Genomic DNA, 15,218 nt, shown 5'->3' on the forward strand with positions numbered 1-15,218 from the left:
AATAATTGGAAAACTTAACCTTCAAACAATATACAAAAAAATTGTGTTTTTCTGTCTTTTTGTATTTGTTTCAAACAATAAACAAAATTTTACATATATTCAACTGAATCCAGAAGTTGTACGTTTGATGAAATTTTGAAATTAAAGAAAAAGACAGTGTGTTCCTGTTCGTAAAAATCTGAAGAAAAGTGCCGGTGAATTTAAACGGCAGAAGAAAATTCAGTTGTGTGAATTAAAAGTAGGTAAATTTTGTTTTCAAAAGTGTTTTGAAAAGTATCAGTGGCAATTCGATGTATGCTGAATAGCTGCAGTGCAGGAGTTAATATTAACATCATTTGTAAGTAGTATTAAAATATCATTGCATCGGAAGAAGTTTGGGCTAAGAGAATTTAGTATCCAAAGGAGATAAAAATTTTGGTTAGGAAGTAAGATCGAGATTCGTTTTTTGGGAACAGATCCAAGGAAGGAGTTAGCTAGCGAATTGGCGGAGAGAGTATCCAGGTCAATTTTAGAATTAAAAGAAATTGGTAGTAGAAGAATGGACTCCGCCAACGGCAAGACGATCCTGGATAAACGATGTCGACGATGCAATGACCGCCAGAGATCTAACAACTGAAGATTGCTTCGACAGAAAACGCTGGAAATTAGGATGCGAGAAGCGGCGCCAGCTGTAGAAGACTCGCTTGTTATATACAGTGATGAGTGCCTTAAGAACCGGCAAAATAACGCAAAATGGCTTAAAATGGCAAAAAATAACGGCTTATGAGCTAGTTGACTTAATAATGACAGTCATAATATTACAAGTATGACGTCGAACATTAACATTTTTTAAATTTCGCATAAAGTAAAAACTGATTGAAGGCAATAAAGCAAATGTAAGTAAACAGTTTAATTAGTAGTAATTTGATAAATACAGAATAACAAGCTATGATAATTCTGTATTGAGAAGAGTGTATGCGACGTCTCAAATCACAGTTTATTATTGATCAATACTTTAATTTTGGATAAAAACATACTCGTACTTGAACTGTTTTTACTTATATTACGTGATACGTATTACTATGACTGAAGTCAACCAGCTCATAAGCTAACGTCTAAAGGTGGGAAACTTTCGATAGATCTAATGTAATGTAAAGTAAATTATAGGTTTATATCGATAATTTCTCACCTCTACTACTTGCATCTCTTTTTATTTCACAACGTATTATGTTTTCTATCTTTTGCGTTATTTTGCCGGTTCTTAAGGCACTTATCCCTGTATATAAGAAATTGGTTAAACGGTTTTTTAAAATTTGACAACAATATTACGGAGACATAAAGTTTTGAAACGATACAGAAAATAATTAAATTGATAAAGTTGTTTTGTCAGGATAGAAAATTTTTATTCGGTTTGATTTATATCTATAATATAAAAATGAATCGCAAAATGTGTTGGTGAGCGCATAACTCAACAACGCATGGACCAATCTTAACAATTCTTTTTTTTTGTAAAGTTCCTTGATGTCTAAGGATGGTTTTTACGGCGAGAAAAATTCGAAAAATTTCCGGGAAAACCCTAAAACAGCCCTTTTCTTTTTTCCATACAAATATTTTCTAACTAAATGTAGAGTCAATTTAAACTTTATTGCAATTCAATAAAGTTAATATTAAATTACAAGCACTTACTGTTGTCTAAACAATATAGGTGTGTTTCTAACGTCGAAAAGTGTTAGTATCATGAACCCGACTAAAATGAAAAGTCAAAAAATGTAAGAGCTACCGATTTGATAGGCCTCCCAATAATTTAATTTGATTGTTTTGATTGATAAAATTAAGTAATTTAATTTGTTTTTTCAATTTTATTATATTTAAGAAAATCAGCACAGAAACTGTACTTAAACCTAAAGTAAATTTCAATTACAATAATATATTGGTTGGCCTCTCAAAAAGTTCCACTATGATATTTGGCAATATTTATTGCGTTTTGTGAAAATTCTGAAATAGGTTAGCATTAAAAGCTTTTATTTTAAAAAATTCATCTCTTAACGATGTAGACATCAATCATTTGTCAGCACCCTCCCGTTCAGTACCACAAACCCACAATTTTAAATAGGGAATAGACCATGTGTAGCACATCTTTAAATAGGAATTTCGCTGAAGAACTCAGGCGATAGAGAAAACACGATATACTTTGTGTGTATATAAAACATATATAAATAAATATTTTCCAAACGTTCAAATACATATTTCATATCTACTTAAAAATATAGTACCCAAATGCCTTCCCGATCGAAATACCAAATACTCAACGTCAGTTCTGAACGAATTAAAACTTTTTTCGTTAGCAAAATTATATTTATCTTTCATAACTTTCTATCGGCAAATCCCCACAGCCAAACAAACCGAAAGTTAATAAATTCTCTCTAAAATAAACGTTACTTAATAATTAAACCGTGCGCTCGTACAGCGAACGGGAAAAGGTGAAAGTGAAATTAATGATAAGACCAAAAGGACATTAATCACGCGAAAATCTATAATAAACCTATTTAATAATGAGTACGTGCTAAGAACCGTTCCGTTTAACCTTAGATTTATAGCGACGACGCAATGTGAAAGAGTAATGTCGTCTGTTTCAGTGATGCCGTTGGATTTAGTAGTAAAGTAAGGGTATAATCTATGTTTTTCTCCAAGAAAAATTAAGTTAACTACAAACTGATTATAAATATCACCTAATATCTACAGACAAATTCACGAGAGGATTTCAGTACAGTGCTTATGAGAAGCGACGTTGCCGCTTAGGCCACTAGACACGTTCATAGTCTGCAGGTGTGATACAGGACCGCGTTGGCCCTCCTGTACGATAACATTAAATCATGCAATCCTATTAGAAGTAAATGTAACATTATTTACAACTTCAAGATTTTGCAAATTACATAAAATTTAATAAAACTATTTTCTTTGAAATTTTCTTTTTTAGTAAATTATACAGGGTGTAGCAACAGAACGGAGTCAACTAGGGAAACTGCTACAAAAAAATTCGTAGCTCCGTAGTGGCTACAAATTTAAATTGTTAATTTATATACCGACAGGATATATACTAACTTGGATCAATTATTACTATTAACAGTCTCAAAAATTATTACAAAGAAAAGTGTGTATACACCAAAGAATAAAATTACGCTAATAAAAGAATAAAAATTTAAACTAAACACTACCTAAACAAAAATATTCGAGACTGGACAAACATGACTGTAGACGAATTATTCCACGTTGCAAAAGACAGAGAAGCTTGCAGAAATGTGGTCGCCAACCTCCGTTAATGGGGACGGCATAGGAAGAAGAAGATGAAACGCTCCCTAATGAATAAAGATAAGACTTACAATAACAGTGTCTGGTCTCTACTCCATTTCGGAAAAATCGTCCTCACTGGAACTGCCGGTATTGGCTGTGATAATCACCGGTAGGATATCTTCTTGTAGGTTGTCAGCTATCCACATTTCTTTTTCAATTCTAATGACATGCTGTATATAATAATAATAATGATAAGGCAAACATGAACAAACTAGCCACAATAGAAAGAACAATGGAAAGAGCAATGTTAGGTATGCCTATGTCAGATAAAAAGGGGAACGACTGGGTAAGATCAAAAACAAAAGTAGAGGACATAGCAACAAAAAGTGTCAAACTTAAATTTAGCTTCGCGGGCCACACTGCTAGACAAAAAGACCAACGTTGGAATACTACAATACAACATCGGAGACCTTACGAAAGTAAACGACCAAGAGAAAGACCACAGATGAGATGGGTTGATGATATTAAAAGAATAGCCGAAACAAATTGCAAATATGTTGCTCAGGATAAAGACCGATGGAAGTAGTTGGGAGAGGCCTATGTCCAAATATGGACGACAGAAGGCTAAGAAGAAGAGGAAGAACTGTTGTGAATAGTGTCGAGCTTTTTAAGTACTGATTTTGATGCTGAATCGTAAGCTATAGCCGCGTAGTCTAGCTGTGATCGTATAATAGTTCTGTATATAATTAACAATGTACTCCTGTCTGAACCTTGTGTGCTAGAATTTTTAGTAAATTTAATCTTCTGTAACATTTACATGTTAGATTATTGATATATTCTTTCCAATTCAACTTTCTGTCAAAAGTAGCTCCTAGCAATTTTAGCGAATCTTTTTGTTGTAAGTAGTAATTGGTTGAAAATTTAGCTTGTTCCTAAGATTTTTAGAGGTTCGATGGCATTTTCATCTCTGACGACTGTACTATATTAAGTTCATTTCGATGTACTTTCATTGGTAAGAAAATTAGGTTAGGTTATATTACTACATGTCGAAATTTTTACAGGACGGTTCAAATTTTACTCTAGAATTGAAATGATCAGCAACTAAAAAGAGTTTTCTGGCATTTTCTCTAAACCAATTAATTCGGTATTTTTCTCGCCGTAAGTTTAATACTTATCATAAGCTATTTTGGTAATGGCTTTCGATCTAAACAACAATAAATTTGACTTTTTATATAGTGTTATTCACATAAACACTTCCCATTTTTACATTTGCCACACACTCAACTGATAAATCAGCTAGTAGAAGTTTTTTGGGCGGCCACCAAAGAACAATGAGTGATCTCGGCCACACATAAATCACTGGCTAATTCATTTCATAACTAACGTTGGATATTTCCACATTTCCATATCTACACGTTTTTTGCCTGCATCTCCATTTACCTCTATAACTCACGTACAACCAAATTTCGTGATAATGTATACCAGTAATGATATATCGAACCTGGCATTGTAGGTCAAAAAAGGGATTCATTTGTATTCATGCAATCCTGAGAGAGACAGGTCCGGTGTTTGTTCGGTTTGATGTAGAACATATTTTATGACAATAATAAATTAGTGAGTGGTTAATCCTGCAAAATTAGAATGTACTCATTTTTTGACTATATCCAACTGCAAAGATAATAAAAATATCAGTTATTTCAACAACTACAAGAATTTTCCTATGACCCCGTGGGCTTTTTTTAACCCTTTCATGGGCGTGAGCAAATTAAATAGTTTTAAACAATTTTCTTTGACTGGTTAACAATTATATAACTACTACCAACAAAAATGTTGCCACTTCCCCTATTTTATTAGGGTGGTGGGAATAATACTTCCCAGTGTCCATACGCAAAAAATGTAAATTCATAAAAAGAAACATTTCAAACTAATTTTACTTTATTCAGAACTTCTTATAATTTATTTTTATGAACGAGAGAGTAATTAGCATAATTTTAACTGGTAGCTCCGACCACTCCATGGGTGTGCTCAAGATTAATTGAAAAATTACTTTGAATAATTGTAAAAAATAAATGAATTATTTCAGTGTTATAAAGTGTTATGTGTATGTAAACAAAAGTGACCTCTTTTATCACACACTATATTAGAACTGACTGGCCTACATTAAAAAGGGTTTTAAAAAATTCACATTTTTTTTAATTTTTAAAAATTACAAAAGAGAAAAAGAGTTTTTAAAACCGTCTAAGGTATATTAAATAGATGAATAAAAATATTAATATAAAACTTACAGCTACTTGTTACAAATCCAAATCAGATTCAGAAGATGAACTTTCAGAACCAAGATTTATAATAACTGGCTCGATCATTTTATCAGTAATATTGTCCAGCTTCCACATTTTTTCCTCTTCTTTAATAGTGTGATTTACTGCCTTTTCCCAGTTTTCAGGTTTTACATTATTTACGGCCTCCAAAAACAACTGTTTAACATCATGAATTTTAAAAGTGGTATTTTTTCTTGAAACTTCACTCTATATCTGTGCCCATACCAGTTCAATCGGGTTTAATTCACAATGATATGGTGGGGATCTAAGTACTGTCATTCCACGATTTTTGGCAATTTCATTAATTTCGTATTTTTTAAATTTTTCTTTATGAAGGGCACACAACGAATAAAGTTCCTTTCTTATAGATCCGGGATGGTACGTAATATTTTTTGAACTCAGCCAATTCTGCAAGTCTTTTTTTAACCACTTGGTTGTGGGCAGTCCTTCTATAAGTCTGGAGTGATAACTTGCATTATCCATTACTATTACACAGTTCTTAGGAAGAAGATCTATCATTTGTTCGAACCATTCTTGAAAGACATCAGCGTTCATGTCTTCATGGTAGTCACCGGTACGAGTTGATTCAAAAGTTAATAAACCACCTTCAACAAAACCGTCTGAACTGCCAATGTGTACTATTATCAGCCTGCGTCCCTTTCCTGATGGTGGGTTTAAACCAGTAGATAAGTTATTTACAAAAGCGTGCCTTTGACTTGTAACAGTTTCATCCTGCCAAAATTTATTTGGTGTATGACCCTCGTTGATCCATGTTTCATCAAGATAAAATATTTTTCTTTTTTGGTTTCTCATTTCCTTTATGGTTCTTAGAAAATGTCTTCTCCATATGAAATTATCGCTTCTTTCTAATAAAATAGACTTTCTGGGATTCTTTTTCCAGCGGAAGCCTATTTCTTTTAAAAGTTTCCATAACGTACTTCGACTCATTTCTGGGTAATCCTTATCATCTCGAACTGAGACAAGAACTTTATCCAATGTTGGAAATTCTTGTCTAAAGAAGAATTCATGCACTTTCCGTCGAAGTCCTTCTTTAAAATGATATTCTATTTGAAATTTTGGTTTCCCTGGAGCATTACGTGGCATTTGAAAACTACCACATTTCTCTTCTTTAATAACTCTGTAAATCGTAGATTTCCCAACACCAAGTGTACTGCTAACTAACTCAACGGTCTCATCAACACTTTCACATAAACGTTTGTCTGTAAATGATTTAAAACAATTAAATATCAATGTTTTTTCATTAACTGTTAGAGGACCAATTTTTCGGCGTTTACACGGCACTTCCAAATTTTCCATAACACTAGTATACACAATAAACTGCACCTTGCAACTGAAGTACCTACTTTTAGTGAACTGTTAAGAATTTTGAATACGCCACTTGGACCTTCCTATATACAAAATGGAAAAACCCACTATCACATTTTCTGTAGAATAAGTTTAGAAGGTAATTATCTAGTCAATTACTGTCGTAGATTTCTGGAATTAAAGAATTAAATGTTTGATTGTTGAAACCCTTACTTCGTGGAATGCACTCATTTCAGATAAAATAAAACGTTTTATTTTATCTAAAGAATTAAACTTTATTTTGCAAATAGGTAGGTACTTATTAAACTTTTATTGGTTATATATAACCAATAAAATAAACATCTTACATTTCTTGCAAATTCATTAGTACCTGTTAACCTCCATCACTCCGACACTGGCAACCTTATTTAGGGATTAGTAACCCTCACAACTATTGTATTCTATTCTGCTTCAACCTTTATACCTGGTGGTCATACTCAATTTAAAATTGTTTTCCTATATACTTCTGTAAACTTGTTGACAAAAATATCTGTTTTTCATTGAGTCACCCGTATCAACAGTGTAGGGATTTGCATACATAATTTATTGTTTTATTACTCTCTCATACATAAAAATACACTATAAAACAGGGTGTTATGCATAATAGAAGATTACAAAAGGTGCAGATATACCGAGTACTTTTCTCATTTTGCTTAGTAGCAGCAGTTGTGGAACCATCTTTATTTTCACGACTGACAAAATCTGTATCTCGTGGAGAGAAACAGTTGCTCAAGATGTTGACTGGTTTATTATCCATCCACTTTATAGCTACCTTTTTTTGTACTAAACATAAATTCTCCAAGGCACATCTTCGTTTTACTTTTATACATATCTGGTAATCCCTTTCTGTGTAATCTCACCTTAACAACAGCATAAATCTTATCCTTATCACTCAATGACTTTTTCATAAGAGGAAAGGATGTAAAGAAATTTAGGAAAGGGTATCAAACATCCATTGTTTTTTAGACAGTTCGCAAGGTTTATAACAACCTTTTTACATAGGTTTTTTGCTCCGTCTACGTCTGCTGACTTTCCAGTGTAAATATGGAATTTTTTTTATACAGCCTGTAATTGAGTCTGCCAAACACCATACTTTATAGCCTCGTTTCACAGGTTTCATGGGTGTGTATTGTAGCTAACAACTAAGTAAGGTATAGATAACAATGGTTATACGTAGATTAGATTGTACTGTTTAGTTTTTCCACAAGTGGTCTTACCTTATGCAGTTTGTCATATCAAGGTTTTTCTGGCACTGCATTTTCGATGTTGTTTAGGTGTAAATTTTAAATTAGTTTTTTGTATATCTCAGATTTAAATACTTGCGAAACTGCTGATACGCCTAAGTATGAATCAGTGGACCAGTAACTTCAAAGCTGAGGAAGTGAGTGTATTCCCATTATAATCATTACTCCAATTATTAGATAAACCGAGTTGATTTGTCTTATTAGCCCTTCTAGGCCAATTTTGCTTTTCATATAGATTAGTCAGATAAACTATCGTATCAAGAATATCTAAATCAAAAATTTTGGTGAAATAATCGATTTCTTTGTGTTCAATATTAAAATCGTATGCAGAATTGACATCTTGGGAAAAATCAAGTGCAAGGCTGTCAAAGAAATCTTATTTTGATCCCATTTCTCCTAATTTTCTTCATCTTCACTATCTTCCGATACAGGTGATTGAAAATGTAACGGAGATGTAGGGAGAGAAAAATTACCTGAATATTGAGCATGTCAAGATTCCAAACAGGCTGTATTTACACCAAAAGAATCTGAACATTTGTCTTCCAAATTTTCAAGTTCTTCGAAAGCACCTTCATTTGCTCCTTCTTCTGAATATTCCTCATTGTCAGGTAAATAATATAAATAAGCTAATGCAGCCTCAGCCTCTCTGGGTTTATCTAGATCCCAATACAAATGAACAATGGATGGGTCGTAGGAAGCATATAACCCACTTACAATTATAGATTTAGCATACGTTAAAATCGTTTTAATTATCATTGTTTTTATATGAATGTCTGTATAAAAGTCAAAAGAATAGAAAAATAATATTTCAATTCTTAGCACCCACCTTAATTTTCATAAACAATTATTTATTCACCACTAGAACTAGAACCGTAATAAAATCGTGAAAACAGCGTACATTCAAAAATAAGTATGAACGGTAATGCAAATATTTGTACCTCAGCTTTAAAGTAATTTTTTATAGGTTTACTGATATCACTACTAGGTGGCAGCAGCCTCAAACGATGGGAAAATCAATGTACACTGCCTGTAGACTTAATATTATATGGTGGGAATTATATTTCCCACTGCGTCTGAAAGGGTTAGGTTAGAACTAGACTTCAGTGGGATTTCTGGGGGTAGAACTGGGCTTACACTTTCTGTCACATGAACAAATTCATCTCCATACTATGAAAAGGTATATTCTGAAATGGCTTCTTGGGGACATACAAATTTGCGGTTGAAATTGGACCACTAGATACAAACTTTAAACTGGTCTTCTTAAAAAACAGGAAACTGAAACATGTGGATATCTTTAAAAACCTCACTTAATACTGTAACTAAACCATTAACTGCCACACTACACTACATATTTTCCATGAAAAGTGACGAAAAACAAGAAACATTACAAATTTGACGTAAAATTTGGACAAACGCTGAAGTCAACCGTGTTGACAACGCCTCAACGAGAATGTCGCAATTATCTTTCCGGCAAAACCTTCTCAGCGATCTAAATGGATGTTTATTTGAATCGCAATATCGAGTGGCTTTCGATCAAAGAAAATTCCTAAAGAATATTCGTCCGTGATATAAACAAACTTAAAATGTTTTTATATCAACTCGGCGACGCAAAGAGGATTGAAGAACCTTTGGTGTTTTAATACATACGATAGAAAACGAAATACACTAAACATATTCTTCGGTATTTCAGCAAATACGAGGGGATTTCAATATATACCAAGAAATTTTAAAATACTACAAAACAAATATTTTTTAACAATCTCGATTCAACGCGAATTCTTTCATTCATGAATTCACAAAACTCAATTCGTCGGTCTGGATCATCATAGCCTAGTTCTTGAAGAATTTGTGTTTTTGGTTTCCTTGCACTTGCAATACTAGATATTTTCAAGAGTCCATACGGTGTAGCTGTACCTACTATGCACAAACACATCTTATGCATTATTTGGAATGTTACCAAAAATAAATAAATTAAATAAATAACATAAAATATTCGATATTTTCTAAATGGATTATACTTTAAGAATATCCACGTAAAGAAATAAGTACTCATAGTTGCCGAAACGGCTCTGAACAAAGATAGGGGTGAGACCAGGAGGGTGTATTATAATGAACAAAAATCTCAATAGCATCGAAATGAGTGATGGCCCGCTAGAAATAAAAGGCAGCAGAATATACAAAAAACACGAAATCATTCTCGTCACATTTGTTTCCCTGTCATCCTGCTTCATAAAAACAACAACTGTGCGAGCATTAGTGAATCTCTCCCATAATATTCAATCAACGATTTTTATTGTTTTCGCAACCACTTGCATGTTTCTTATGCATATACATTATACATTTTTAAATTATTATATTAAACAATTTCTTTATTAAGTATCTATTTGTTTTTCGAAAATTACATATTATATTGTATACAGTTCTAGTTAAAAGTCCATTTCCACCTCTTATCTTTTAAACGCTTATTGTTATAATAGTGAAATTTGGAAAGAGGTAATAAACAGATGTAGGCTTCTCAAGTAGTCATAATAAATGACGTAATATTGACAGGTGACGTTACAGCGCCACTGTGACAGATAATTTTAAATGGAACCTTATGGCAAGTGATACCTCGTTTGAATCAATAATTTTGTTTGAGTTTAAGCTTATTTTGATGATAAATTAAATACCTAAGTAATAAAATTGTAGTTTCGCATTTAATTAATAAATATTAAAACCTCCGCCTCTGGTTACTTGTCAAAAAATTGACGTTTTTTAATTTTCTAATGGTTTTACGTCAACGTCACCTTTTTTGACAATTAATCAGAGGCGAAAGTTAGAATATTTTAAATGCGAATCTACAATTATTTTAATATACCTACCTATTTAATCATACTAATTTTGTTTGGATTTAAGATGATTTTGAAGAATAAATTAAATAAATACTAAAATTCTATGTAACAATAAAACACTGAAAACTTTGTTTTCAAAACTTCCACAAAATTTATTTTAAATTTTTATCACTACAGCTGTTTCGGCTGATTGCCTTTCTCTAGTGATCTGTTTTTGGCATGGGTTTACACGTTATAGTCTCTAATGGAATAGGTTGAGGAGGGGAGAACTGTTTGTCTCAAGCTGGTCATTCAGAATTATATCTGTGTTTTTTAATTTGTTGATTTCCATAGATTCTAACAAAGATAGCTTAAGGCCTTTATTTTGAATGTGGAGAATTTTAAATTCGTCATTAAAAGAATGATTATGATCTAGAAGGTGAAGTGCGTAGGTAGAATCTGTTTTTCTATTATTGAAATCCCTTTTATGTTCTGCTATTCGTTTATTAAAATTTCTACCTGTTTGACCAATGTAAGTTTTTGGGCATTCGCCACATTTAAGTTTGTACACACCACTGTGTAAGTGTTTTTTATGTTGGGTCTTGTTGTTTTTAATATATTTGCCTAGGTTGTTATTTGTTCTGAAAGCTGGTGTTATTCCTTTCTTTTTTATGTGTGGTTTATTGTGGAAGTTTTGAAAACAAAGTTTTCAGTGTTTTATTGTTACATAAAATGAATTTCCATCAAGTAACGGTCGAATCCATCAATTACTAAAATTCTAGTTTGGCATTTAATTAATAAAATTCTAACTTCCGCCATTGGTTATTTGTCAAAAAAGTTGAAGTTTGTCAATTTTCTAGTTGTTTTTAGTTTGCAAAAGCGTTTGTAGCTTAATATTTAGTTTCTGTTTTTTCTTAGTTTGGTCCAGTATGGTCCAATATAGGTTTTGAAGTAGAGGATAAGTGCAACTTGACCCAAAATTTTTATACCAAATCGTCTTTTCCAAAAAATTTGCGAGGTTTTGTTCTATTTTAAGCTTCGTCTCCTGGACTCACGGCCCTAAAATCCAATATATTCTTGTCCATATCTTGTCACTAGATTTTTCCATGAATAAAAAATTGAAAAAAAAATAAGAAAATTATATATTTAAAAACTGTTTTTTTTTAATATCTCAAAATATCTCACATCATTTCTAAAAGAATATTTCAGATTCTACATAATAAAATACATATGGAAATGTGTTTTTCAAATTAGACACAAAATGGCTGTTGACTAGTGCTATTAAAACTAAAAATTATAACTAAGGAAAAATTAATTAAAAAAGTGTTGGTTTATTCGTGCCTTTTTATATCCTTTACAAATTCAAAAATAATTATTACAAGTACAAATATACAAATTTATCGATTACATTCTTGATAAATCATTCTTTACATTATTGGTAATAGGTGGGACATTCCTTATAGATATAAAGAAAGTACTTAAAAATCAATTAGTACAAAAAAGTTCCACTTTCTTTACACCAACTAATTAGAATACTGTTACAATACAGTGGGATGATACCTTTAGTACCGCCTCTCCAATAGATTTCTTTTGGTACTTGAAATTTAGCAATGTGTGTAAATCGGTAATAAAACAAAGTAAAATAACATTTTTCAACTTTCAAAACGCCCATATCTAGTACATTCTTGGTGAATCATCCTTCACATTATTGGTAATAGGTGGGACATTTTTTTATAGATTTTGACGAATCGTAAAATATAAAGGAAGTACTTAAAACTCAATTAGTACAAAAAAGTTACACTTTATTTACACCAACTAATTAAAATACTGGTACAATACGGTGGGATGATACCTTTTGTACAGCCTCTCTTGATGTGTGTAAAACGGTAAACAATTTCTTTTTATTCTAGCTACAATTTCTTGTCGTATTGAAAATAAAATAAACCTATATAATTGTTTGCTTTTTCCAATTATAGCTAAATTGACTTTGTGTAGAATTTTATTTAGTTTTCTACTTAAGTAAGATGGTCTTATCTTCAAGACTTAGAGTATGATGTTCTGGTTTCGGCGTCGTTGTAAGAATTGGATTGAATTTTCTGAATTTGTCCAAGTGTAAAAAACATGTGCTATTTAATTGCGATTTTTTTACGGTTTGTTTTTAATAGCACATACATACATAATGTTTTCTCTTCTACCGTTAGCTTTCAAAAGAGGAGCTAGCTTTTAATTAATATTCTTTTTCGTTCTTCACCATTTGTTCAAAATTTACCCTTATTTTATAATATCTCTGCTATGTCGCTGTTCCAGTATATCACTGGGTTTGCCCCTTCTGTTTATTTCTTTTAGTTTACCCTGTCACACCCTTTTCACTTGTCCGTTTATGTTATATAACCGAACCTTATTATTTTTTTTTATTTATTCTGTTAAACAATGGTTTAATTTTAAGTATGTTTCTTATTTCTCTATTTCTGAGTCATACCATTTATGCCCCTATCATTCTAAGGTATTTCATCTCTGCTGCTTGTATCCTACTCTGGTGTTTTTTTTATTAAAATACAGTCTTCTGCTCATTATGTGAACGTTCTCAATTTTTTGCTTACTTGTTTCTTTTTCGGGCTCTCTCATGTAGGGGAGAGTTGGCAATATTGTACCACTTAACATATTTCTAATTTTATTTTGAATAATATACGTCATATTTAACTGAGCGATGTATTAGGATAAATAATAAACACTTACACAGCCATGATAATTTTTGTAACTTGATATCATTGATTTTACTGTTAAAAAAGTATGTTTTCCTGGTAGGTTGCAAGTGGTCAATTTAGAAAACTAGTTGCTTTTATTGTACCATGAGCTTCCTTAATTGTACCCGTAGTAACCTATATAGAGGGATTAGTATATAGTAAAATAAATTTAAGTGTGAATACCATTAATCCTGTTTTGTTTATTCTTCTTCTTCTTCTGCTTTAAGTTCCATCTTCTATCGAAGATTAGAAATCATCATGGCTATGCGGACTCTGTTGACTGCCGCTCTAAAAAGTTCTGCACTACTGCATTCAAACCATTTCCTTAAGTTCTTAAGCCAGGATATTCTTCGTCTTCCCACATTTCGCTTTCCTCGGATTTTGCCTTGCATAATAAGTTTATGTTTATTACATTTTTGTTTATTACAATTTATTTTTCAATATCAGAAATTATATAGTTTGAAATTACATAATATTTATATTCAAAGTAAGGAAAAGTTTGGGTTCCAGGTTGGACTCCTGCACAAAGTTAGTAGCTCCATGAACGGCATTTGGTGCATTGGATCATGTCTTCAATTCTTTTTTCCTCGTAAACTGAACAGAATCACGCATAAACACACATCTCTATAACAACGTCAGGTTGATTTGAACTGCCTAGTTTTATTTTTGGAGCACCTTAGTTTCTTGGATAAGACATTTCTAGGGACTTTCCATCAAAATCATTGCCTTTTGTGCTGTTCTATTCTTGGATTTTGGATGAGGCTTCGGCATTGTAAAACAAAATTAAAATCTTGCTTTACGAGTTTTTTTAGTAGGCCTAGTGGGTGCAGTAGTGGTAGCTAAACTCTCTTTAGGATTAGGTAGTTCAGGCCAAATTATTTCGTACTCTACATTAGCTCCTGTTGTAAAACTAAGTGTTTCCTTGTTTATCTCGTTAGACTCTTTAGTTTCACCGTCTTCCCGAGTTTTACTGCCTTAATAATCCACTAGTTCGGAAGCCACTTTTCAACTTTAAGTGTAGTAGTCTTTGAAAGGTTTAAACGATGATCTATCCAAAGGCTGCACGCGATGGGTGGGTATGCCCAGGAAATTACAGCATTATTAGACCGTGCTCTCTAGCATGTAAAATTGCTTTAAGATTCTTGGAGTGCGTTATCAACCCATTCAATACCAAAAGAACTTTTTTTCTACTGTTGGACTAACCATACTCTCTGGTGGAGCACCATTCCTCAAATCATTCTTCATTCGCATACGCTTACATATAAGCCTAGGTGAAACGTAAAATTCTGAAGTACTCGAACAGCAAATAACTGCCGTGTTGACTGCACGTTCTCCACTGGACACTGATCCAACTTGCCGTTTACCTTTTTGTGGAGAACCTTTTGACATTTGTTCTGCATAGTGCTGACACCCCTTTTGTCAATGTTAAATGTCAGAAGGTCGAAGAAGACGTAAACGTTTCTTTTA

The sequence above is a fragment of the Diabrotica undecimpunctata genome, chromosome 6 (assembly GCF_040954645.1).
Source record: "Diabrotica undecimpunctata isolate CICGRU chromosome 6, icDiaUnde3, whole genome shotgun sequence".
Lineage (NCBI taxonomy): Eukaryota > Metazoa > Arthropoda > Insecta > Coleoptera > Chrysomelidae > Diabrotica > Diabrotica undecimpunctata.